Source organism: Poecilia reticulata, chromosome 18 (genome assembly GCF_904066995.2).
Source record: "Poecilia reticulata chromosome 18, P_reticulata-male-v2, whole genome shotgun sequence".
Lineage (NCBI taxonomy): Eukaryota > Metazoa > Chordata > Actinopteri > Cyprinodontiformes > Poeciliidae > Poecilia > Poecilia reticulata.
This window is the reverse complement of record NC_088847.1, coordinates 23682329-23710109: the sequence shown is the minus strand read 5'-3', so window position 1 is coordinate 23710109 and position 27781 is coordinate 23682329. Positions and strand designations below refer to the sequence as shown.

The 27781-nt window shown below is 38.7% G+C and overlaps 1 pseudogene across 1 annotated transcript; it reads right to left on the bottom strand.

Moving 5' to 3' along the window:
* Nucleotides 1–1516: 1516 nt before the first annotated feature.
* On the bottom strand, nucleotides 1517–20405 carry LOC103480725 (NLR family CARD domain-containing protein 3-like; annotated as a pseudogene). The gene is made up of 10 exons (XR_014084743.1): nucleotides 17299–20405; nucleotides 16293–16574; nucleotides 13792–15597; nucleotides 11094–11273; nucleotides 5378–5551; nucleotides 4999–5184; nucleotides 3888–4061; nucleotides 3618–3791; nucleotides 2778–2933; nucleotides 1517–2277 (listed from the first exon to the last, which is right to left on the bottom strand). The product of XR_014084743.1 is annotated as an NLR family CARD domain-containing protein 3-like (transcript).
* Between the last annotated feature and the right edge of the window lie 7376 nt (nucleotides 20406–27781).

The window sequence follows — 27781 nt, the reverse complement described above, 5'->3', positions numbered from 1 at the left end:
ACTAAAAGTTAGGAGATACTGCCAAGAGTTAAATGAGGCTTTCAGAGGAGGAAAGCTTCTGTTTTGGCACGTTTTAACGATCGAAGCTGCTGTCAGATAATGAGATTTAGTAGATGTGGGTGAGGGTGAGATAAAAAGTTACTGCTGTGATTGACTGAGGGAGCATATGGGTTTGTCTAGAGCTGGAGCTTCAAAAGAAAATAAAGAAAATCACACCAATAACCCCCAGAAGTGAAGTTCTTTAATTACAAAATCCAGCTTAGTATTTTTCACTAGGACTATTTCCCAAAACAAGTAATGCTGTTTTACTGTTCTATGTTGGTAGAAAAAAAAACATGAAAAATTATTTGACAAAAAAACAACTTTGTTTAGTTGTATTTCTAGACAATCCATAGGAAACAGAGGTAAATTAGACATAAAAGATGAAGTTTGTTGCCCGGGACAGACTGGCCACCTGTCCAGGTGACCTGTCCAGGTGACCCCGCCTCTCACCTGAAACGTTAGCTGGAGAGGCAGCAGCACCTCCTGACCCCACTGAGGGATAAGGGTGTTAGAAAATGGATGGATGTTAAGGATATTTTATTTCTTTGTTGATCTGAATACAAAAAAACTAAACATTTAGGACTAAAATAAAGGTGCAGTTACTAAATTTGCACACAGTCAGCTGCATAGAAAAACACAAAGAACATTATTAAAATGTTTATTAAACATCCAGCAACCCACATTACATAAAGGGAAATATAAAAAGATAACATGAATGTGGAGGATCCTCCATCTTTTCCTAAGTGTTAGTATTTAAGTGTTTCATATAATATATTTAGAATTTCACTTTTTCTTTGGTGGTGGTTATTGCATTAGGTTGTTTACTAATTTGGGTGCACACAGTTAGTAAACGCCTTATGTTTATTTAAGATCATTAATATTTTGTTTTGCTGAGTTTAAGGACTGGCTGGCAGAAGGGGGTTGGCTCAAAAGAAAACCAGGAATTGGAACAATCCATCAGGCTGCTGGAAGCAGGGGACTTGATGTGAAACAATCTGCCTCTCTCCACTAATAGCATAGCCTCTCTCCACTAATGGCATAATTGCTAAAACCTTTTTGGTATTAGTTTATTTTGGTTTTTATAGTTGTGATAAAGTTAAAATGTTTAGTTTAAATTAGTCATTTATGTTTATACATTATTTGTCTTTGTCACCTTCCCTACCCCTCCTCGTTTGTGTAGGCTAGCCTGTTTGTATTATTCCCTCTGTGTGTTCATTGTTAAGTGAGTCTTTTGGTTTGTTATCTTGAGTTATGTTGCCTCAGTTGATTTCTTTTGGGCCCATTTTGTTATATTTTTTAGATTTGTTGTTGAACCTTTTTGTTAAGATATTCTTTGGAAAAAATAAATAGAAAATATTTTTTATATATGCCTTTGTCCTTTTGTTTTACTGGTCGGACCGTCACAATGAACCAATCAGCTCATTATCTTAGTGATTCTCTGAATTCTGAATAAATCTGTAAAATTACAGATCGAGTCCTAAAGTTCTCTAGAAAACTCAAAGTAAAACACAAAATGGAGTTAAAAAAGTAAACCAAAACTGAGAAATAATAAAGCTTTGAGAATCAATGACTATAATGCAAAACTTATTTTTTTACAACTATAAAAATAGAAATGTGTAAAACCTTTTTTCTTAAAGAAAGAATGCTCCTAAAAACTGCTCTCAGATCAGTGTTTCTGTAGAACAGACTGAAAACCAGTATGAAAAAACATGTTGAAACCAGTTTGTTCATCACAGGCTGGTTTCAAAAGCTGAAGTTTCTCTGCAGTTTCCAGTAAAGCATCTTTTAATCTGTGGAGCTTTGAGGAACATTTTCATGTCAACAGAAGCAGAAGCAGTAGAGAAAAGAGGTTTGAATGTTTTTCATGACTCAAAGCTGAACTGAAAATGATTCCCATGTTTTCATCTCAGATCATTTCAGGTTCCAGGATGAAAATGAATCAGAGAGAAAAAACATCAACTTTCCAGTTGAGTCCAGTTCAGATCAAAACTCCATGAAGCCTCTAAATGGAGCAGAGTTTGAATCGGATCTTTATTGATCCAGAGAGACAAACAATATCTGACACTAAATGACAGACATGAGAAAATAAACAGGAGGAAAATCTTTGAGGTCAGAGGTCATCATCATGATCCAGTCAGAGTCTCTTTAGACTCAAACTGCAGCAGCTTCAACCTCTGAGGATCAGCAGGACACAGAGACCGTTCTCTACTTTACAGAGGTCATCAGTCCCTCCACCTGCAGAGAGAAGAAGGACGGAGAGAGCAGATGAGTGAGTGTTTCCAGCCTCTCTCCTGCAGCAGTCAGTGACGCAGCACATCCAGTAGATGGTTTCCAGGCTGCAGTCAGACTGATCTCAGAGCTGTGACCAAGATGAACCTGATCAGTTGTTTCCTGTGGAACTGAGAGAACAAGCAGATCTGAGATCAGATCTGCCACAGTTTGATGAATGAGGACCACTGTCTCTAGAGAGGATGGACGGCTGGACGCTGGAGTCCAGCTGGACTTCCTGGAGACATGGACACAGCAACAGCACTCATCTTCACATCAACACAAACACAGGAACACAGCAAGCTGCTGCTCCTCTGATTGGCTGATTGCTGTCTTTGTGTCCAATCAGGAAGCCTGAACCATTCTCCTCCCACTGAGAAGCTGCAGCTTTACTGGGAACACTGGAGCTTTGCTTTGATGCTAACTGGGTTTAATTAAATACGCTGACAGCAGCTAGACGCACTTACTCCACAGTCTTTACAAGATGCCTCAGCTGCTCAACATCTGACTCCTTCAGGTTGTAGTTCTTTCTCAGGTCCAGTTTGGTCAGTTGGAGGCTGTTGGACTTCAGAGCTGAGGCCAGATAATCACAGCTGATCTTTGACAAACTGCAGCGGATCAACCTGAATAAAGAACAAAAGATGTGAGCTGGAGCCAACAGGTGAACCAGTCCAACAGAACCAGTTAAAGATTCTCATGAATATTAATGCCAACATGCTGCTGCTTCAGTAAAGACCTGCTGACTTCAGCTCCTAAACTCTGTCAGCTCCACCAGCAGCTCCATCACTACAAACTCAGCTTCTGCAGCAAATCAGTCAAGTTTCACACAAACTAACAATCAGGAGGAAATGTCAACAAATAGAGATTATTACAGAGAAACTCAAGTATTTTAATCATTCATCATCCAGAAACACATGGAGAGTATTTAATGTCAAACCGACTTTAGGAGTCGAAACAGAACCAGAACCCGGTACTGGGTCTTGTTGTGTTGGAGGATTTTAGTTAGAACAATCATTCCAGGTTCTGATCAAACCGTTGAAGCATCAAGCATTGATTATTGATTTGTTCCTGTCAGATTCCAAGAATTTGCTTTTTTAGACTGGGTTGAATGACCTTTGACCTGCTTCACATGAGGGGGATTTATGCACACTGAATGCTGTCCTGTTCTGACCTCAGATCAGCGGGTCCAACTCAGTAACACAGAGGGACTGAATTAAACTCTGGATCCACGTCCAGAAAATATTTATTAGAACAGAAGAGATGAACTTTGATATTATGATCACAGAATGAATTAACTGAAATCTTACATCAATTTCTCAAATCTGCAGCCTTCAGTCTGTAGAAAACCACAGAGCCCCTTCACTCCAGAATCTCCCAGGTTGCTGTCGATCATCTCCAGTTCTGTCAGTTGGGTCGGGTTGGACTTCAGCGCTGAGAACAGAGAAGCCCAGCTGGTTTCCAACAAACTGCAGATCACCAATCTGAATAAAGAATAAAAGATGTGAGCTGAAGCCAACAGGACCCAGGTTAAAACTCAAATATGAACACATAAATACAACTAAAAGATGGCTTCTGACCTTAAATTTTGTAATTTGCACAAATGATTCTGTAGGAATCCACAGAGCCCCTTCACCCCAGAGCCTTCCAGGTTGGTGCTGCTCAGGTCCAGTCCTGTCAGGTGGGACGGGTTGGACTTCAGAGCTGAGAACAGAGACGTCCAGCTGGTCTCTGACAAACTGCAGCTCCTCAATCTGAGTAAAGAATAAAAGATGAGCTGAAGCCAACAGGATGCAGCTAAAACTGAAATAAATAATAAAAATGTAGAAAATTAATTTCCCTGAACAAAAAACATGATGAACTGATTCTAACATCTGATCCAGTCAAACTGGTTCAAAGAGTCCAAACCAGCAGAACCAGAACATTTTATCAAAAAAGGAACTCAAAGTTTTCTATTTCCCGATAATCATCTGGAGACCCAACTTGGTAACCGGATCAGAACCACTCAGTATATTTATTAATGGCCTTGAGGTCTCATTAAAGCTGCTGAAAGCCAATGAAAGCCGTTATTTTTTAAGGAGACGTGACTTGATGAAGCTTCATCACAGAGACGAGGCTCCAACCGACTGACAGCTGTCAGACTGAAGAGGACGGTTCCTCTCTGACCCGGCCCAACAGAACCACAGCTTCAGGACAAAGTGAGGAACCTGCAGCTGCAAACCTCACTTTATTCATTTCATCTAGATTTGCTTTTCTACAATCAGTCACTTCTTAGTTGTTTCATTGATGGTGATTTGAACTGGTCAGTTTTTGTGGCTCGACTCTGGAGGAACAACATTTAACTCTGGATGTAAAGATGAGAATCAGAAATGAGAAATTAAACAATATGAATCTTTACAAACTAAACTGAAACATCTCCATCATTAATTATCATCATTTGAACCATTTTACTTAATTTTAGTTCAGTCAAAAACATTTTAAAGTGAAAAAACTGAAAAGTAAAGTTCAATAATGTCAAAGCCTGAAATAAGAAAATGATTCATTTATAAAGTGAAATGCTTTTGAGGTTTTATTCTGATATCTAAACAGGTTGTTTTAAAAGAAAATGTATTAGAATACAATTATTAATTAATTAAACTAAAGATTAAGGTATCAATAACTGATTTTAGTGGATAAATAGAGAAAACAAACCTGATATTCTTCACTTTACTGACTGAACTCTCCAGGATCTCACACAGAGGCTTCATATCAGAGTCTTCAATGGTTTCACCTCCCAGTTCAATCTCACTTATTTCCAGTTCTTTCAGATCTTTGTTGGATTTCAGAGCCGAGGCCACAACTTCATATTCAGTCTTCTGGAGCGTACAGCCACCAAGTCTGTGATTAGAGAAGAAACAAAATCAGTTCTGATGAAATCCATATCACTATGTTACTTTGTATTTAGTGTCTTTGTTTGTCTTTTATTTGATCTTTGTGCAGAGCAGTCTTAGATTTTCTTGTTTTAGTTTCTCAGATGTTATTTGTTTCCTTCAAATTTTATTTTATTCACACTAAAAACATGGTTTCTGACCTGATCCATTGAACTTTGCAGCCAGGAGTCTGTAGGAAACCACAGAGCTCCTTCACTCCACAACCTCCCAAGTTGGTCCCGCTCAGGTTCAGTTCTGTCAGTTGGGACGGGTTGGACTTCAGAGCTGAGAACAGAGACGTCCAGCTGGTCTCTGACAAACTGCATTTCTCCAATCTGAACAAAGAATAAAAGACGTGAGCTAAAACCAGCAGGATGCAGGTTAAAACTGAAATATGAACAATTAATAAAAAATTTGAAAATTTGCTGGGGCTGCACAGTGGCGCAGTTGGTAGAGCTGTTGACTTGCAGCAATAAGGTTCTGGGTTCGATTCCCGGCCCCGGTCTTTCTGCATGGAGTTTGCATGTTCTCCCTGTGCATGCATGGGTTTTCTCCAGGTTCTCTGGTTTCCTCCCACAGTCCAAAAAAAACATGACTGTCAGGTTAATTGGTCTGTCTAAATTGTCCCTAGGTGTGAGTGTGTGTGTGCATGGTTGTGTGTCTCTGTGTTGCCCTGCGACAGACTGGCGACCTGTCCAGGGTGACCCCGCCTCTCGCCCGGTACGCTAGCTGGAGAGACACCAGCAACCCTCCTGACCCCACTAAGGGACAAGGGTGTAAGAAAATGGATGGATGGATAGAAAATTTGCTCATTTAAACCGATCTTACGCTGGAAAGTACTAAAGCTACAATCCTCCAATCACATCAGAGTAGAGTTCTTTGATGTCAGGAATACTGAATGATGATTGGCTGATACAACTGACCGCCCAGCACAGATCATTTGTGGGACAAGATGAACACTCAGAGAAATTTAGTTTTTATTTCAGACTTAGAAGTTATTCGTTTGTCATTGTTTTTTAATTGCTTTTTAAAAGCTTTACAAAGCTGTGGCCTGTAACATAAAACATTGATAAAGCAACTAAATCAGTCATAACTCTTCTTGTCTTCAGTGTCAGTTTCTTTGGCTGTAGCTCTGTGCTAACTTCAGGAAAACGGGACGTCAGAGTATCATCTATAAAATGTCACCACATAGCATTTACCATGTAAATCAAAGCTTTAAGTGGAAAACATAAAGGCCTGTTCTCCTCTTAATGTCATAAATATGGGACAGAAACATGCAAGATAATTTTATATAAACTTGCATATTAATTTGTAGATCAATAGTTATACTGTCGAAAAACTACAAATGACAAATCAGGTTCTTAATGAAATCGAAACGAGTCTAATTCAAAGTGTCATGGAGTCAAAAGCCTTATGGAAACAACATTGACATTAAAAATAAAGATAAAATGAAATCTCATTAAGAAAACTTAAGAAGTGATGAGTCCTTTACTACTAATATATTTACAGACCAGATTACAGTATTAGTTGTGGTCTAAACAAACAATCTTATCTTACATTATAATTGGAAAAAATACAATCTTAGTTCTTGCCATATACTGTTCAGTCACCTGTATTAATTTTTTAATGTTTATATAGAATCTTTTTGCATTTATGTTTACTTTTCTTAGATAAGTTTTAGATTTCCTTGGTTTATTATTGCTTCTTCAGTTTGTCTCCTGTTATTAGTCTCCTTTAAGTTTCTATTATGTTCCACACTAAAACATGGTTTCTTACCCTAATTGTTGTATTTTGCAGAGATCATTTTGTAGAAAACCACAGAGCTCCTTCACTCCAGCACCATCCAGGTTGGACTCGATCAGGTTCAGTTCTGTCAGATGGGACGGGTTGGACTTCAGAGCTGAGAACAGAGAAGTCCAGCTGGTCTCTGACAAACTGCAGAGATCCAATCTGGATAAAGAATAAAAGATAAGGACTTAGGTTAAAACTGAAATATGAACAAATATATAATAAAAATGTAGAACATTTATTTAATTAAATCGATGTGATGCTGGAAAAGACTGGAGCTACAATCCTCCAATCACATCAGAGCAGAGTTATGATGTCATAAATACTGAATGATGATTGGCTGATACAAATGACCACCCAGCACAGATCATCTATAGATGGACAATGAGAAAATGTTAGTTTTTATTTCAGATTTAAGTAATTCTGTAGTCACTGAGTTCTGCTATTGGATACTAATGAGGTAAAATTTAAACATGATGTTTGGCTGATACAATATGAAAGATTTAAAAGTTACTGTCATTGTTTTTTTTATTTTTTTATTGGATTTTAATTTGAAACAAAACTCAATTTAAATAAAATACAGAATCAAGAGCCGGAAAAGGGTAGAGTGCCTTCTCCGGGTCAGGGGGGTCGTCCTGCCTCAAGTGGAGGAGTTTAAGTATCTGGGGATCTTGTTCATGAATGAGGGAAGAAGGGAGCGGGAGATCGACAGGCGGGTTGCGGCAGCGTCTGCCGTGAAGCGGGCGCTGTACCGGTCCGTCGTGGTGAAGAGAGAGCTGAGTCAAAAAGCAAAGCTCTTGATTTACCGGTCGATCTACGTTCCCACCCTCATCTATGGTCATGAGCTTTGGGTCACGACCGAAAGAACGAGATCACGGGTACAAGAGAGGGAAGTCTGGGCCTCCCTTCTGAAGCTGTTGCCCCCGCGACCCGACCCCGGATAAGCGTCAGAAAATGGATGGATGGAAGTTTTTTTAATCATTTAAAATGTTGGATTTTAATAAGTTCTGTCTCATGAATATTTTCCCAGATGTTTTTTTTTTTTTGTTCAAATAAACTCAGAAGTCCAGCAGGAAGCTGCTTGTGGCCCGGAAGTGGTCTGAGTGCCACCAGTTGAAAAAACCTCCTCTAGATTGTGTTAGTAGGACCCAATCATTCAGACGACTGCTGGCTGCACAGATGTCCAAAAGGCAGTCATGGCCCTGATGAAGCTTCATCACAGAGACGAAGAGGACGGTTCCTCTCTGACCCGGCCCAACAGAACCACAGCTTCAGGACAAAGTGAGGAACCTGCAGCTGAAAACCTCACTTTATTCATTTCATCTAGATTTGCTTTTCTACAATCAGTCACTTCTTAGATGTTTCATTGATGGTGATTTGAACTGGTCAGCGTTTGTGGCTCGACTCTGGAGGAACAACATTTAACTCTGGATGTAAAGATGAGAATCAGAAATGAGAAATAAAACAATCTGAATCTTTACAAACTAAACTGAAACATCTCCATCATTAATTATCATCATTTGAACCATTTTACTTAATTTTAGTTCAGTCAAAAACATTTTAAAGTGAAGAACACCTGAAAAAGTTCAATAATGTCAAAGCCTGAAATAAGAAAATGATTCATTTATAAAGTGAAATGCTTTTGAGATTTTATTCTGACATCTAAATAGGTTGTTGTAAAAGAATACAATTATTGATTAAACAAAGCCATAACATATCAATGACTGATTTTAGTGGATAAATAGAGAAAACAAACCTGATATTCTTCACTTTACTGACTGAACTCTCCAGGATCTCACACAGAGGCTTCATATCAGAGTCTCCAATGGTTTCACCTCCCAGTTTAATCTCACTTATTTCCAGTTCAGTCAGATCTGGGTTGGACTTCAGAGCCGAGGCCACAACTTCACATTCAGTCTTCTGGAGCGTACAGCCACCAAGTCTGTGATTAGAGAAGAAACAAAATCAGTTCTGATGAAATCAATCTGGATCAGAAACAGACTAAAATATGGTAACAGTGATGTCATCATCTGATCAACATCTGATCTTCACTTTAATTAATTATTATTAACTATTTGGTGTAAAAAAACTGATTTATTCACTGCATGTTTATGTCTGTTAAGGTTGAGATGGAACTGCACATGAAAACTTTAAACCATTCAGACGACCAGCACAATAAAGACACAATCAAAACTGTCAGATGACTTATTACCCCACGATAATAACTCAGAAATAGTCCAAATAGTTTAGCTGCATCTTTATTTCTTTCCTACTTACGGAAAGTTTCTGTTTATATTATAGGTTTGTTGTGCCTTTCTATACTAAAGAAAAAGATAAAACAAATGTGTATTTCACAAGGAGATATTAACATTCATGGAAAAACCTTGCATAACCTTATATTAAGGCAGAAAGTACGATGGCGACCGTAAGAAAGGCTTACAGTATCAATTATGCCCCATGAATTGGTAAGCAGATTATTGCGAGGGAATGCAAAAAGCATTCCCTCGCAATATGAAACAGACAAGTTTCTTATATGAAACAGACAAGTTTCATATAAAACTTGTCTGTTCATATAAAACAGACAAGTTTTATATGAACTTGTCTGTTGATTTATAGATCAATAGTTTTACTATCCAAAAATAACAAAGAAAAACATCTGATTCTTAATCAAATCCCCATGATTAAAAGTCAAACTGTCATGGAGTCAAACGTCTCATGTAATTAACTCTGACATGAAAAATAACATTAAAAATAAAGCCAAAAGAAAATCTCATTGAAAAGTAATGAGTCCAATATTGCTGTTATGATGTGGATTATATATTACAGTATTAGTTGTGGTTTCAACAAACCAACAATATTATCTTACATTATAATGGATAAAAAAAAAATCTTAGTTCTTGCCATATGCTGTTCATTCACCTGTATTAATTATTGTGCAGAATGTCTTTCCATACGAGTATGATCCTTTGTATTTAATGTATTTTTGTTTATGATTTTGATCTTTGTGCATTTCTGTTTAGTTTTCTTAGATCAGTTGTTGCCTTTCCGTCTTTATTGCCGTTTCCTCTTTAGTTTCTCTCCTGTTATTAGTTTCCTTCCAGTTTTATTTTATTCACACCAAAACATGGTTTCTGACCTTAACAGTTGTATTTTGCGGAGTTGATTCTGTAGGAATCCACAGAGCTCCTTCACTCCAGAACCTTCCAAGCTGGATCTGTTCGGCTTCAGTCCTGACCAATTGGACGGGTTGAACTTCAGAGCTGAGAACAGAGACGTCCAGCTGGTCTTTGACAAACTGCAGCCCCACAAACTGAATAAAGAATAAGAGATGCAAGTTAAAACTCAAATATGAATATAAATAATAAAATGTAGAACAATAATTTAATTAAATCGATGTTATGCTGGAAAAGAGTGGAGCTACAATCCTCCAATCACATCAAAGCAGAGTTCTTTGATGTCATGAATACTGAATGATGATTGGCTGATACAACTGACCGCCCAGCACAGATCATCTATAGATGGACAATGAGGAAAATGTAGGTTTTATTTCAGATTTAAGTTATTATGTAGTCATTGAGTTCTGTTATTGAATACTAATACGAGATAAAACTTAAACATGATGTTTTTCTGATACACTATGAAAGTAATGTATATTTTTTATCAGGTTTAGAAGTTATTCTGGAACTTGCTGCTGCTGCAAACCTCACTGTCATTCATTTCATATAGATTTGCTTTTCTACAATCAGTAATTTCAGTCATGAATGTAAAGATGAGAATCAGCAATGAGAAATAAAACAATCTGAATCTTTACCAAACCAAACTGAAACATCTCCATCATTAATTATTATTTTACTTATTTTCTCATTTAGTTAATCAGTCAAAAACATTTTAATGTGAAGAAAATCTGAAAAATAAAGTTTAATAATGTCAAACCCTGAAATAAGAAAAATAATTAATTTATAAAGTGAAATGCTTTTGATATTTTATTCTGACAAACAAGTGTAAAAGGAAATCTTTTTGAATACAATTCTTTAACTAACAATCAATTTATCAGTGAATAACTTTACTGGATAAATAGAGAAAACAAACCTCAGATTCTTCACTTTACTGACTGAACTCTCCAGGATCTCACACAGAGGCTTCATATCAGAGTCTCCACCTCCCTCTATCAAGATCTCACTTATTTCCAGTTCAGTCAGATCTGGGTTGGACTTCAGAGCCGAGGCCACAACCTCACATTCATTCCTTTGGAGCGTACAGCCACCAAGTCTGTGATTAGAGAAGAAATAAAACCAGTTCTGATGAAATCAATCTGGATCATAAACAGACTAAAATATGGTAACAGTGATGTCATCATCTGATCAACATCTGATCTTCAGTTTACTGAGTTTGACCCGACAGAGAATCTGTGCAGTTCCTGATTAAACTCTGGGTTTGTTTAGCCAATATTTGCTGCAGCATCTAGAACAGTGGTGCTTAACCTTTTTTGAGGTACCGAACCCACCAGTTTCATATGTGCATTCATTGAACCCTTCTGTAGAGATAAAATATGAATTTTTTCCCCCCAATTTCAAGACATAGGGGTGACCCAAGTAGAATCTAGTTGGGTCACCCCATGATCACCAAGTCTTCTTAAAAGGTAGAGTCTCTGAGAACGGTTCTTCAAAATATAGTCAGTGTTTTCAGCAAAGTTGAGCTGACTGTCCAGGAACGACCCAAGGTATTTAAAATTTGCCACAGTTTCAACAGGTTGGCCATCGAGAGAAACTGGAACCACTTTAAGGTCTTATTTAGATTATTTAATTAGCTCTACATTCTTAAGATAATGAAAACTTAATAATAAATAATAAAGGCTTTGCGGTAGGGCTGCACAGTGGCGCAGTTGGTAGAGCTGTTGCCTTGCAGCAAGAAGGTTCTGGGTTCGATTCCCGGCCCCGGTCTTTCTGCATGGAGTTTGCATGTTCTCCCTGTGCATGCGTGGGTTTTCTCCGGGTACTGCGGTTTCCTCCCACGGTCCAAAAACATGACTGTCAGGTTAATTGGCCTCTCCAAATTCTCCCTAGGTGTGAGTGTGTGGGTGCATGGTTGTTTGTCCTGTGTGTCTCTGTGTTGCCCTGCGACAGACTGGCGACCTGTCCAGGGTGTATCCCGCCTCTCGCCCGGAACGTTAGCTGGACCCCACTAAGGGACAAGGGTGCAAGAAAATGGATGGATGGATGGACTTTGCGGTATTCTGATTTAGTAATGTAATTATATTAGTTGTGTTACCACCCCAACGCCACTAGAGGCAGTAGCAACCCCGAAAAGATGCGACTAAGGAGCAGATTTAGAAGTACACCGAAAGCTACAGAATTTGGTAAAAACGGTGAGTTTTGCTGAAGTAATTAAAGACACAAGTTCAAATCCATGCTGAGAGAGGAGCTCCTTCAATCAGGGGTCATCCGCAGCTCTGATTGGCTAAGCAATGTAATGTGATCCTCTGCAGCAAGTGACGGCAAAGCGGGGCGTCATCACGACTTTACACAAGTGTGTCTTTACCTCCGAACTCCAAGACTCCGCCGAACCCCTGAGACCGACTCATCGAACTCCTGGGGTTCGGTCGAACCCAGGTTAAGAACCAGTGATCTAGATTAATCATCATCATTTGTAGTGTATTCTACATAAACATGGCTCCCACCAGCAAGTTATTAAATGCTGCCACAGAGGAAACTGGGAGCAGACCAGACAGATGATGCTCCCAGATTTTTGTCTCTGTCCATCTGCTGGATTTGATGCTTTAGCAAAGCATCAAATCCAGTGGACAATCGTCAACCTGCTTCAGCTAAAGGCTTCAAATTGTTCTGGTCGTCCTGCAGGCAGCAGCAGAACCGGTCTTTCTGGTCATTCAGGCCTGGACCGCCCTCTCAGACTGTTGATCTGAGAGAAACAGTCTGTCTCTGCAGTGGTCTGTCCATTTTTTCAGAGGAACAAAAGGTTTGGATGTCAGAAGAAATTGTTGCTAAACTACTACTAAGGAGCTGAGGACCAAAACCCCTGCAGGAGACAGAGCGTTTGGGTTCAGCAGCATCTTTCATGGTGAAGCAGAGAAAGTTCTCCCAGTAACTAGAAGAGACTGGGATGCCCAAAACGGTTAAACTCATGTCACTACAGGTCTTCATGGAGGACAGCTAACAAAGGCTGCAGATGAAGAGTTGATGAGGAAATGGTTCCAGCTCTGCAAGCAGAGTTTTCAGAACTTTGGGAGGATCTGACAGAAATTATGACTTTTTCTGGAACCAGACAACAATCACCACATTTTGGTCAATTACAAACTCAGAGGAAACTAGTGGAGGAGGAAAAGGTGGTTCACAAAGTTTCCAACTAGTTTCCCTGGCAACAACAACAATGAGGGGGCTTATTTTATAATCATACAAGTTTTCATTAAATGTAAACAGTTCTTTGATAAAAAGAGCCATTTAAAAAAAAATGTGAATTATGGAATGGTGGCCCATTCACTTCCAATGAGTGAAGAGGAGTTTAAAGTTAAAATTTGTCTCTGGCTGATTGGATCTTTCAAAGAAAACAGAGATTTTCTAGAGTTCAAGGTTTTCTATTAATTTCTATTTGAAAACTGATTTAAAAACATTTGGATGTTGGAAATGTCTAAAAACCAAAAGCTGTGACTGCTCTGGGTGAGCTGAATGTTTAAATGTTTGAATGGTTGAAATAGTTCAAATGATGAAAGAGTAGTAACGTGAGGACAATAGTGCTGAATCAGCATCCACACAATGAAAACATCTGGACTCACCGAGCCTTTCTGCAGTTCCTCACAGCTGGAACCAGTCTCAGTCGTCCATCATCTGATGTGTTGTACTTCTCCAGGTCCAACTCATCCAGAACCTCTGACATCTGCAGCACGTCGGCCAGAGCTGAACAGTCCGTCTCTGAGAGCTCCTTCCGAGAATCCAGCAGCTTTTTTATCTCCTGATGAAATGAGACGTTGTTCATCTCCACCAGACAGTTGAAGATGTTGATGCTTCTGTCAGGAAAGATTTCATCAGTGTTCACCTTCTTCGAACCACAGAAGATCTGGTTCTTCTGTCAGGAGTGATAACATCAGTGTTCATCTCCTTCAGGTTGGTAATGATTCTCTGGATGGTTTCTGGACTGTTCTCTGTCTGACCCAGCAGGCCTCCTAAGAGTCTCTGGTTGGACTCCACAGTGAGACCATGAAGGAAGCGGACAAACAGGTCCAGGTGCCCATTTCTACTGCGGAGAGATTTTTCCATGATTTTCTTCATGAACTCATCCAAAGACAAGGAAAAATAATATTTTTCCAAAATTTTCTTGATCAGTTTTCGTTTCCTCCAGGTGGTGAAGCAGTGGCGCGTGTAGACTGCAGCCAGAAACTCCTGGATGCTCAGATGAACAAAAGAATAGACGGTGATGTTGCGAACCCCTTTCTCCTTTTTAAACATCTCAGTAAAAACTCCTGAGAACAACGCAGCATCTTTGAAGTTGATGCCACACTTTTTGAGGTCTGATTCATAAAAGACCAGGTTTCCCTTTAGCAGCTGCTCAAAAGCCAGTCTTCCTAGAGACTCAATCAGCTTCCTGTTCTTTGAGCTCCAGATAGATTCTCTCTTTTTTCCTCCGTCATACTTTTCCTTTTTCATATTGAGTTGAACCAGAAGGAACTCTACGTACATCTCAGTCAGGGTCTTGGGCAGATCTCCTCCCTCTTTGGTCATCATATCCTCCAGAACTTTAGCAGAGATCCAGCAGAAAACTGGGATGTGGCACATGATGTGGAGACTTTTTGATTTCTTGATGTGGGAAATGATCCTGTTGGCCTGCTCTTCATCTCTGAATCTCTTCCTGAAGTACTCCTCCTTCTGGGGGTCAGTGAACCCTCTAACCTCTGCTACCATGTCAGTGAACTCAGCAGGGATCTGATTGGCTGCTGCAGGTCGAGTGGTTATCCAGAGGAGAGCAGAGGGAAGCAGTTTCCCCTTGATGAGGTTTGTCAGCAAAACATCTACTGAGGTGGACTCTGTAACATCAGTCAGGATCTCCTTGTTGTGGAAGTCCATTGGAAGTCTACTCTCATCCAAGCCATCAAAGATGAAGAGAATCCGGAACGCTTCTAAGCTGCTGATTTCTTTGGTTTCAGAAAAGAATTTATGAATCAGTCCTAATAAGCTGAACTTTTCTTTTTTCATTGGATTCAGCTCTCTAAAAGTGAATGGAAATATGAACTGGATGTTCTGGTTGGATTTCCCTTCGGCCCAGTCCAGAATGAACTTCTGTATTAAAACTGTTTTCCCAATGCCAGCCACTCCCATAGTCATCACTGTTCTTATTGGTTGATCACTTCCAGGTGGGACTTTAAAGAGGTCTTTTCGTCTGATTGTTGTTTCTTGTTTCCTGGATGCTGTTTCAATCTGTCTGACCTCATGTTCCTGGTTGACCTCTGTAGTTAACCCCTCTGTGATGTGGAGCTCTGTGTAGATCTGGTTCAGAAGGATGTTATTTCCATGTTCAGTGAGGCCTTCACAGAGACTTTGGAATTTCATCTTTAGCGATTTTTTGAGATTACACTGACCAACAATATCTGAAAAATAGAGAAATGCACAACAGCGTACACTTTACCTAAACTTAAGGAATACAATTACTTTTGATGTTCTTAGAAGGGATTTGTATTTAAACTTTCACAAAGATGAAAAACTAACTTAATAAAAATAATTACCCTTATCTAAAAAGAAAGTCATTCCAACTTCAGTCTTTGAGAAATTTTGAGACTTAATTTGTAATTCTTTGAAAACTCAGATTTGAGTTCACTGCGGCGATGGATAAAAGACATTTAGCTGCCATAATAGACTGAGAAACATTTATTTCAGATGCAAAAATATTAGTAAAAATATTGTAGGCTGCTTAGTTTTGATACATTCAAACTAAACTGTCACTCAGAAGTCTGCAAGTTTTTTTGTGCTGCAATGCATTCTGGGTAGATGATGTAGGCTAGGTGCTAATTGCAAACTCCTTCCAGCCACAATACTATTTTCTCAGTAACGAGTAATCTAAGGCGTTACTATTTCAAATCCAGTAATCAGATTAAAGTTACTAAACTGAACACCACAAGGTGACAACAAAGCTTAAAGGTCCGTTTTGTAAAACAGGATCTGAACAAGAAATGTTTTCACCAGTAAAATGAATGTTTAGGGAGTACTAGTTCAGAGGGAGGTGTCAGAGACTTTAATCAAAGACAGTAGAGGGTGTAAAAGCAGATTAATGAACTGTGTGTCTCACCTTTAGCAGGAGACAAACAGGACAAACCCAGCTGGTTGGACAGGGTTGGATCTATGAGCTGAAGACGTTGGATCATAATGTCACTGGCTCTCTTTCCTTTCTTCATCACAGCATCTATGGTGGCACGGGCCTCATCTGCTCTGGTTTGGATTTTCTGAAGAATTTCCTCCTTCTCTGAAGGATTAAAGACGCCATCTGATAGAAGGCCATCGAGGAGCTGTTTCAGGATTTCCTCAGAAACTCTCTCCACAAACTCAGAGCGAACCTTGAGAAGTTTTTTCTCTGCAGGCAGAAATCAAACAGGATTTATTCAAACTGACGTCTCAGATAAAAACATGACGAAGATCAACTATTCATGTTGCTCCATCCAGAGATTCCCCTCAGAGCCTGCGGATCAACTCCTCAGGTCTAAACTTGTTGCTGTGTTTCTGCCTCATATCTGAGTGACGACCACCGATTCTGTCTACATGAGACCAAATGAAGCTTCTGGTTCATCACTTTCTTTCCTCACTCCATGGAAGAAAAATAAAAGAAACACCTTCTAAATATAGAGCTGCACTATTTTAGAGAAAACTGAAAATTGTGATATTCTTGGTGAATATTGTGAAGAAAATATTGAATGATCAACTAACATTTTCACACTTTCATCTTTCTTTAGGATCTCTGTCACTAAATGTTGGAATAAAAGGCACAAGTCTTTCCATCTGAGATAATAAATGATTTGATTACTGGATAAAATAAATAGTTTATATAGTATATACTCCTGAAGTATCAGAGCTGCTGGACTGATCTTCACTTCAGTTCCTTTTCGTTCCGTTTCCATCCGAGTTCAGTTTTTACCTTCAGGTTTCACAGAAACTCACAATGTTTCCACCAGAGCTTCACTGAACAGGAAGCATGAAAACAATAAATGCACAATGAGGCTGAGGTTCATCACATGGCAGTAACACAGGCTGATTGGTCAGTTTGTTCCTTTAAGATGGTTTATTTCTGCTTTATCACTTACCAAAATCCACTTCCTGCTGCTGCGCCATCTTTTATCTGGAAAACATAAAGGATTCATTGTGTTTCATAAGCATCTGTTTTTTCCATAAATAATTCACTTTGCTCTTATTAAGTTGGATTAGAAACTAAAACTACCAGATTAGGCATGAAAATACTCATTTAAACATATTTATATAACTATGAAAATTGTATTATGTTAGTATGTAAACTGACTTTTTTAAATCAGTGATCTAAATATTAATCTATCATAGTTTACTTCATGAGGAACAAGTATTAAGTATTTGTTCTTGCCATTTTAATCAAATCTATAAAGCACTCTTCATACTAAAAGCAGCTCAAACTGCAGTACAAACTCACAAAAAAAAAAAAAATACCATACTCACCCCACATGGATAAACACAACTTTATGGAAAATGCACAGACTCGGGCAGGAAATGTTCCAATTCAAGAAATACAGTTAAAAAGTCGGGTCTTGAGGCTGGTCTTAAAGACTTGTGGTCTTGGTTAGCACTGGAGCAGCAGAGTTTTGCAACAGGTGAAGGCTGTGCAGAGTGATTTTAGAAAGACCAGAAAGCAGGGCATTATTTACAATAGTCAATACAGCTGGAAATAAAAGGATGCATCAGAGTCTCAGTAGGGAGAGAATAGGGTGAACTCTGGCTATATTTTTTAGATAGTAAAATGCTGTTTGAGCTTACTTTTGTTCTACATAATAAACAAATAGTTAAGAGTCAACAGGAACATTTATTGTAGAACTACTGTCTGTGTTGTAGAATAACTCTAATTTGTGGGACAGATGATTGTCATTTCTTAAAATGTAGAATGAAGAGCTGCAAATATGGCAGACAAAAGAAAAAACAGTAATGAAAGAAGGAAAAATATTTAGAAAATCAATTTAATCTGTGTTCTTCTAGTCATTTACTGAGAAATTACTATTTGTCTAGAAAATTTCGAGTTACTAATTTAAGCAAATACATTTAATGCGGATTATTTTACTAATAAAAGCCACAAAGTGACTGATCCGCATCTCTCGACTCTTGAGGCTCCGCCCCTTCTCACTAATAAGACCTTGCTTTTGCTTCAGTTCAGTCATGTTCCAGTGATTGTACACTAGATGGTGCTGTTTATTTACTTTCAAGCAGATTATTTCAGTCAAACACATATTTGCTGCAGTTTTAAAGGGAATTAAAAGACTCACTAGAGCCAGGACCCAAACCACTAGGGTCAAAGGTCAAAATCCTGCCACCAACCCAAAGAGGAAAAGCTGCAGTGAATCTAAAGAGACTCTCATTTTAGTTATATAACATAAACTAACACAAAACTTTAACACTGAACCAAAAATAGAAAATAAATACTTCAAAAGGTATAAATATTTACAGATAAACATATTATGGAGACGAGTAAATTTCTTTAATTCACAAGGAATTTAGATTTTCCTCATTAAAACAAGTTGAGACTAAAGGAGAACATGAATGCAGGAAATATCAGGTAGTAAAATAATTCCGTGATTAAAATATAAGATGCATAAACAGACTAACTAGAAAGAGTCTGTAAACAGTTATGGAAATTATGGCTGTGATTCAACTAATAATTTAGCAGATATTTGTGATTTCCTAATAATCATTTAAAAGCCAGAAAGAGAAATGGAGCGACAGTCAGAGTGAAGCAAAGGTTTTGCTTAAACATCTGAACTCTCCAGGACAAATCTGACATTCTTATTTTTCTTATATAATCACAAAAAGAGAGAGAGAGAGAAAAAACAAAACAAAACAAGAATAACATACATTTGAGCTAAAATGGCCAACTTCCTGCTGAGTATGTAAAATGGGTCCAAGAGGCATTTCTATAGGTTCTGATGGTTTGATGTATTAACTCAGTTACATAGATCTAAATAAAAGCAGTGGGAGGGGTGGATGTTTTAGAGCACATCATAAAGTCCCTACACTGGCTCCCTGTAGCTCAGAGAATAGACTTTAAAATACTGCTGTTAGTTTATAAATCACTGAACGGTTTAGCACCACAATACCTTAAAGATCAGCTGTTGTCATAGCAACCTTCCAGAACCTCTCAAGGCTCTGGTTCTGCTCTGCATCCAGATCAAGAACCAAACATGGAGAAGCAGCATTCAGCTTCTATGCACCACAAATCTGGAACAAGCTTCCAAAAAACTGCAAAACAGCCGAAACACCGAGTTCCTTTAAATCTAGACTAAAAACTCAGCTGTTTAGAGTTGCTTTTGAAAGCTAATTGTGAAACAATCAATAATCTGATGTGCAAAATGTAATGTTGTTGACTTTGTGCTCTTGTGTTTTTATGATGTAAAGCATGTTGAAATGCCTTGTTGTTGAAAGGTGCTATACAAATAAAATTTGATTGATAAATATTTTAGAGGGCGCTGTGTTTCCATCCATCCATCCATCCATCCATCCATCCATCCATCCATCCATCCATCCATCCATCCATCCATCCATCATCCCTGTCCCTAGAGGGGTCAGGAGGTTCTGCTGCCTCTCCAGCTAACGTTCTGGGCGAGAGGCGGGGTCACCCTGGAGGTCGCCAGTCTGTCGCAGTTCACCATGATCATAATCAATTATTATTGATAAATGTTTAGGAACTGATTGAAATGTGATCAGCTGTCCTCTGTCACCACAGACTGGTTCAATCTGGATTTTCTACTGACAAAAGCCCAGAGAAATCCTCTCAGATCAATAAATTATTTACTTCATATTGAAATATTTTCCATCCACCAACCAGGAACCCGGATATCTCAGCCGGGCCACAAACACTCACAACCTACTGGTACCAGTTTGACTCGGAGTTCCTGATTGAAATCACGTGCTGCAGCTCTGCATCATAAAGTTCTGGTTCTGTCCAGCAGCCCAAAGAGAGAAAACACGGTCAGGACTGGAAACCAGAAGAAAGTGGAGTTAAAACTCACCTGATCAGATCTTTGCTTGTCCTCCTGTTCACACAGACCAAGTCGGAGCGAACTGGAGATAAGAATCCAGAACTCATGGCACCTGAGGCTCCGCCCCCTCTCACAGCAGAGGTGTGTTCACCTGTTAAAATGCTAAGAATCCTGTCTGATCGCCATTACCTGGAAATAAATGTTTAAAAACAACAAATTCACATTTCAGTCGATATGTTCTTTGTTTAAAATATATTTAGAATGTATTTTCCCCATCATTTCATTAAATTAATGGAGATTTTAAGTTTATTACATTCAGTTTTATCTACAAAGAACTTTATGAAACAACCAACATTGCACCAGGTTTCTGCTCAGCAACACAATAAAAGAGTAATAAACATCTAAAATTATTTTCTTCTTGTTCTAATCTGACCTCCATGTAGATATTAAATCTGAGGGTCCCAGTACTCAACCTTGAGCTTCCCCACATTCAGATGAGACGCAAAGAAGTCTCAGTTCTTAAGGTCAGACTGGAACCAGTCCAGAACTGGACCGGGCCCAGAGCACTTCAGCAGAGATCTTCTGTAGAACAAGAACTCACACTCTCACTGAAAATACACATACTTTTTCATTAGAGAGAGATTTTTATTAATTCATTCAATTATTATGTAATATTGATTATCACTCTTTCATTCCTAAACATAATCTTTAAGCTTCGGGCTCTTTTAGCCTGGAGGGTTTAAGTTGTATAACTGGTTTGTTTCAACCGTTTTCCAAAGAAAACATTAATAACCTGCTGAGTTACAAACAGGTTTAACTCACCGCAGGTGTTCACTGGAAGATGTTTGTTTTCTTAAGAAAACCAAACTTCCTCTTCCTCGACCGTTTAAGCCTTGGGCACGCAAAGCGGAAGTGATACAGTTAATGCCGCCTCAGAACCCCGCCAATGTTGCAAAGAATATCTACTGTTGGTTATTACTAATACTAGCTCTGGTAGATTTATTATTACAGATACACACACACACACACACGCACACACACACACACACACACACACACACACACACACACACACACAAGCAATTGTGTTTTCATGACAAGACTGAAATTCTTACTCATCCTTCCTTGCAAAAGAGCTGAAGCTCGGTGAGGTTGGACAGAGCGCTTTCGGCTCCTTCCACAGATTCTCGATAGGATTCAGGGTGTGGACTTTGACTTGGCCATTCTAACACCTGAATACGTTCTACTAATATAAACATTTTCTTAGTATGCTTTAACCTAAATAAAAGAAATATGAGAAAAATACATGAATTATTTATGAAATAGCACTTTTTAACCCTTGTGACCAGAAATGGGGTCCAACCGACCTCACACGCGTAAAACTTGTATCATTTTCCACAGTCCTCTACTTTGCCTCAGTCTTCGCGCACACAAGGGTTAATCATGTTGCTCCAGTTTTGTTCAACTCGGTAACACCCACTAACACAAAGTAAACACACTGGCTAGCTAACACAACCTGGTGCTTTTAGAGGAAAGTGTTTATTTTAGGCTACACTCTTATTTGGCCTGGTTTGATAACGCTATTAGCATCGGAGTGGTAGAGCTACCTCGGTGCCAAGTCGTTTCTAAGCTGAAGAGTTTCGGAACTTAATCTTGAGTGGTCTGCGCACTGTCATAGCTGGATCTCTGAAGTTTACCTCGGCGCGGATCGCTCATATATTCTCACCTATTTATATCAAACCCCCGTGAAGATGAGGATTCATGTTAGAATTCATCAAGGTAGGAGTCAATATCTTAAATCCACCGTGTCTGCTCTGCACTGAATGCTCACCTGCTTGAGTCCCCCACCTTTCCCCCCCAACACTTATACTCCGCTAACATTCGGCATGCTAAGCTGAATGTTAGCATGTCGAATGTTAGCGATGCCGAATGTTAGCACAGGTGAACACAGCGGTTAACCGCTAACACAGGTTAACACGGTGTTAGCGTGTGTTAACCTGCAACACACGGCTAACACCGAGCCGTGTGTTGCAGGTTGGTCTCAACTCAAAATAATAGTTATAAACCATCTCAGAAAGAAAAAATACTTACCAACCGTGGTAAACAACTCAGACATGTGGAAAGCAAATTGTTCAGAAATAACCTGGATTCTGTTTCTTCACTTCGCTTCGGTGGGAACCTGTGAATCTGGGGCGGAGTCTGAATTAAATCCTTTAGTATAGCCGAGTTTAAAGTTAATATGTTTTTTTAAGTGATTCCATTTTGACAACTCTAGATTTGATACGGAAACACTTTATTTTAACACTGGATTTTAACTCCTAATAATATACACCCCAGAGTTACATAAACAGAATTTTTAACCAAAATATTTTAACACTTGAATTTGTTGTGTATGAAGATTGTTCTTTGAACTTTTCCAAAGTAAACTTACCAGCTCCTTAAAATGTTCAATTTAAAAGTTAAACAATCTACAATGTTTTAATTTATCTATGCTGAAACCAGTAAATCAAGTTTAACAGCATTGATATTCTCTTAGTCCATTTATGCCTTGGGTCTGTTCTAAATGTGATCAGCATTACGTTGTTTTTAAATCCACTGACTTAATTTGGATTTTACAGAGGTGCAAATAATTTATATTTATTGTAACTGTATTTTTTTTTATTTGTTGATTTTAACCCTTGTGCATGGAAGACTAAGGGAAACGTAGAGGACTGTGGAAAATGATACAGGTTTTACGTGTGTGGGGTCGGTTGGACACCATTTCTCGACACAAGGGTTAAGACTCTATAGTTGTGAGTTCAAGTATCGTCAGCAATGTCTTCCAGTAACATAATAACTTTTCCTGTCAACATCTTTTAATATTAATCTTTTAACAAAACCCCAGTGAACCTTCTCCATGTTCTGACCACCGGGCTTAGCAAGTTTCTTCTTTAATGGCGGTTGGTAAGCAACTTCTTAGCAAGTTTCCTCTGGGAAATCCTGATGTGGATTTTTTTCTGTTTATATTCCTAGTCAACTGAGTCTCTGTGTTGTCAAGGTTTGCCCTTAACTGTCTCCAGCTGTCCCTTGTTATCCTGATTACTCCGTGTATTTAATCTCACCTATGCATGTCTGCCTGTTTCCCTAGTTCCTGTGTTGTGCCTTACCAGTTGCTGCCAGGGTTTGAGATCTTTGCCTTACTGCTCACCTATGCTGCCTCGACTTCAGTATTTTTCTGAGCTTCATCAATAAACTGCTATTTTTGCTACAACCTGGGTCCACCTCATCTAATCTTCCTCACCACCCCAACAAACCACCAGTTCATTACTATTTATTTGTGAGAAAATCGGTCTCAAGGGAGATTAAAAATTTAAATTGCTTAATGATCACAACAGTCAAGAAACATCTCGGTAATTTTTGTGTGTTTTTGTATGTGTTCCTCTATTGTCTGGAGAAGTCACAATACGATTATAATTTAAAAATTTTAATAAAGCTATTTTATTTCACATGGTCAATAACTTTTTTTTTTCACATCCCCAAGCACTAGGATCTGCGTTAAGGCCCTGCGTTTGCTGTCAGAGCGCAGTGATCAACGCTTTCCTCCACAACTCAAGATGGCGAAATGATGATTATAATTTAATTTAGTTGTACACGTTCGTTCATGGCTGCTTCCACGTGGCGCAACACGAAGCTAGACATCATTAACAGTAAACGGTAATAAAGACACAGGGTGAACAAATCACCAGGGAAAGATGGACAAATAAAGCCCAACTGAAACCACTTGGATCTCAGAAAAATGTGCATCTCTGCTTATTTCCAAGCCCAAATAAGCAAATTTATGTTCAAAAGCAAAACCAAAAAACCGTTGCCTGCAACTTGTTTAATTTTCAAGCCATTTTATAAAAAAGTAAGTCCGCATTTGCTTATGGTTAGCCGGATTTAGGCAATTATGCTATTAGGCTAATGCTACAATACAGATTTTACAACAATGCATCCAAATAGCAAATGACACCACTAGTTGTAACCTCACTAACGTTTCTTAACTATTCCAGCCTTTTAATCATTTACATCAGTAGCAGATATTAGAATAGCCTGAGGCTACTGCTGGGTGCGCAGTAGTTTATATTTTGGCCATAATACAGCGCTGCATTTTGACAAACTCCCATAACATATACAGTAAACGTAGCGAAAGCATATTCCATTACCTCGAAGAAAATAGCTTCCTACAGTCGCTGAACTAAAAGAATATGCTTTGCTGAGAAACGAGATATTTTCTACCTGTTGCTCGCTGTTATCTCGTCTCCCCAGGTCCTTTAATGTGTGTAAAGGTGAAACCATAAAGACAACAGTCACTGTTAAGAGTTCAATCATCCAGAATTTTATTCAAACAATCAAGTGTATAAGATCACACCAACAGCTCAACAAAATCATCAGAAACCAAAAGCCACAAGAATTACCTTAGAAAAATACGAATACGCGTATGGCAGTTAAGACGGTTCCACCCCAGTGATCTGAATGGCTGTTTTAGCTTGATTACTTTTATGTCAAGCCGGGTTTTTACTTTCTGATGCGTTCTGACGTACCGTTTAGAGGTGGTGTCAAACAGCCCGTAATAACGTATCTTGTTAAAACGTGATACATAAAGTGTTTTAACAAGATGCGTATCACATTATAACCTTATGGCGTAATTTTTCTTTTCTTCTGCGTAATAGCGATGTGCTTCCGTAGCACTGTGAAAAACCCATCTCTGCTCCAAACTCTTTCCGGATGGCTTCGTAGAGTTGGGCCACTCTGCAGAGACGTAGGTCACATAGGTAGCTTACATCCTCAAGGTCATTGTTTTGTTCAATACCAAAATTACATGACTCAACATACCAACAAATAAATGAAGTCTTGTCTTCCAACTCAGCTGCCAAAACCACAACAGAGATGTGACATCATCAGCATTTATGCAAAAGTCTCATTAACATGTCAGTTTCCCACTTTGTCCTTCCCTCAGACTTTAACTCAACTTCACACAGAACTACCTTCCACCCTAGAGAGGTCGTCTTGTGCTATCATGTTACAAAACATTTAAAATTAATCCATTCAAAAACACAAACCTCTCCTTCAATTTGAACAATTTCAAACGGTAACGAAATAAAAATTTTGAGGCTGGTCCGAATGTGACTTCTGATTCATCGGACCAAGGATCTGGATCAAGTTCTAAGTCTAATGACAGAATAATAAAATTTTCACTTTTTGGTGATTTTTTTATCTCCGTCTATAGATTATTTCCACCAGATTCCTCTCCTTCCAAATTGATCTTGCTTTTAGTGGGAAAGTAAAATCTGAACCTTCCGAATCCAAGTACAGAGTGCAGTTCTCCTACTGTGATGTTGTCCTCCAACACAGCTTCTTCCTGGAAGTCCAGTACGTCATGACAAAATATCTCAAAACTTACAAACCTACAATTTCAAACGGTAAGAAAATAAAAATTTAACATGGCTAAACAAAACATAAAACATTAAATTTCGTCCAGGACATCTTCCTGCTCCGAGGTCTAAGTGGCCAATTAACATAATTAAACAAAACATAAAATGAACATAAAGAAAACATTAAATCTTAATTTTCATTTGTCCAGGTCATGTCTTGGACATCATGTTCCCCCGGCGTCTGAGTTGCCATATATTTTTAACATAGTTTAACAAAAGATAATGAACGTAAACAAATATATTTTTCCCCACATTTGTAATTTTTTAAAACAGAATCTTATAATTGATTTGTAAAATGAAGAAAAACAATACACCATGTGAAAGAAAAACATACTTTTGATACAAACTGCAAGTAGCACATGATACACCATTAAATCAACTGAATTTTTAATGTTATATACTATTCACTTACCTACCATCAGCAATAAACGCTGGGAGTCTAAAAACTGGAGTCTACATATGACCAGGTCCTCTTCAGTTCCAAAGGACTGTCCATTAAATCTCCCATTTTGATTCACCCACAGTGACTTTCCCTGTGCCCATTCTTTCTTCTCAAACAACTTGTCAACCTGAAGGAAAGTTGACACCCACTTGTCTTGTTTGAACTTTAATACTAAGTCATCTGTAATGCCTGGTCTTCTTTGAATTGACAAATGCAATAAGTATAGCAGATTGTCAATTGTGCACGTATTGGTCATAGTTATTGTTTCATCTTGAATCGTCCCTTGGCCTCCCCAGTATGGACAGCATCCCTTTTTTTTCTGAGTTCCTTTAATTTTCTTGGCTGCAGGGGGTGAACCAAAGTATTTGGTTTAATTTTGTCTTTGTAGAAGTACTTCTCTTTTTCCACTGTTCTTCTTGGGATAACAGGAGTATCTCAGGGCCCTCAGATTTGTCTTCAGAGTCAAATTTAACTGTAGGCACAAACTGTATTCCCTTTAGTCTTCCTGTGATAAATTCCTTCTGGATTTGAATAGAGTCACCTGGTCTTCGGTGCAGTTTAGACATCAGAATGGCAGAATTTGTTGTGCCAAACCAATCCTCAACATCTGCGTTGCTGTCTCGAGTTTTCCCTGTACTTCTCATCACGATCCCTGACCACAGAGGAATGGTTCCACCAAAATGTAGTATGATATCACAGTAATGCATATTTCACTGTAGGTTTTCTTCTGTGTCATCTTCTTTCTCTACTTCTTCCTTTGTTTGGTTGATAATCGCCTGAACAGGAGAATAGAAAGGTGAGGACTTACTTAGAGATTTAGGAAAATCTTCAGGAGCACTCAACCTCATCTTCATTGTTCACTTTCATATTTTCTGTGTTTTGTGTCCTTATGAGGACAGACACGTTTTCTTGAAAAGCTCTTGTCTGTTTTCTGAAGGCAAATGTGAACAATGCACCTTGTTGTTTTAAAAATGTCATCAAGTTGTACAGCATTTTGCAGAAGGGCAAAGCAACACAGAAACAGTTGCTTGGTGGCCTTTGTGCATTGCACTTTAGATATTTTTATGCTGACCAGCTTCAGCATGTGAGCAGCACACAGATGTGTCAATGTCAGTTGTGTTGACTCATTCCTTTGCCAAACTTCAAAGCCAATCTTCAGATATTCTTCAACACTGACATTGTTGAAGGCCTGTACTACAGCATGGATCAGAGCCCAACGGAAATCTGTCTCAATCTTTTGTGGCTTTAGATGTTTATGAAAAACATAGTAAAGTCTCATCGCAACCAGTGCAAAATAGTTGCTGTTTGATCTGATGTAAGCATTTCACTAACAGGAATGACTATATTTGTTGTATACCGATATGAAACACAAGCTACATCATAAAGTACTGACTGACTCATGGACCGTGTTGTGGTTTGATCCCTGTGGTCCATGTTATTGATCCCAAAAGAGAGTGGAACTTCTTTTGCTCTTTTAAGGGTGTGGCTGTTTGAACTGGGCTTCCAGGGAAGCAGTCAACCTGCATGTCTGGATTTGTGGGTTGGGTAACCTTGGAGTCTCCCGGGATGAGTACTGCTTTACTGGTCCAGTTGGCGGACTTGTCCCTCTGGTGGTTGTGGATGGTGAAGAGCGCTCTAGGAGCTGCTGTTAACGGTTTGAGTGAGGTTCTGAGAATGGTTT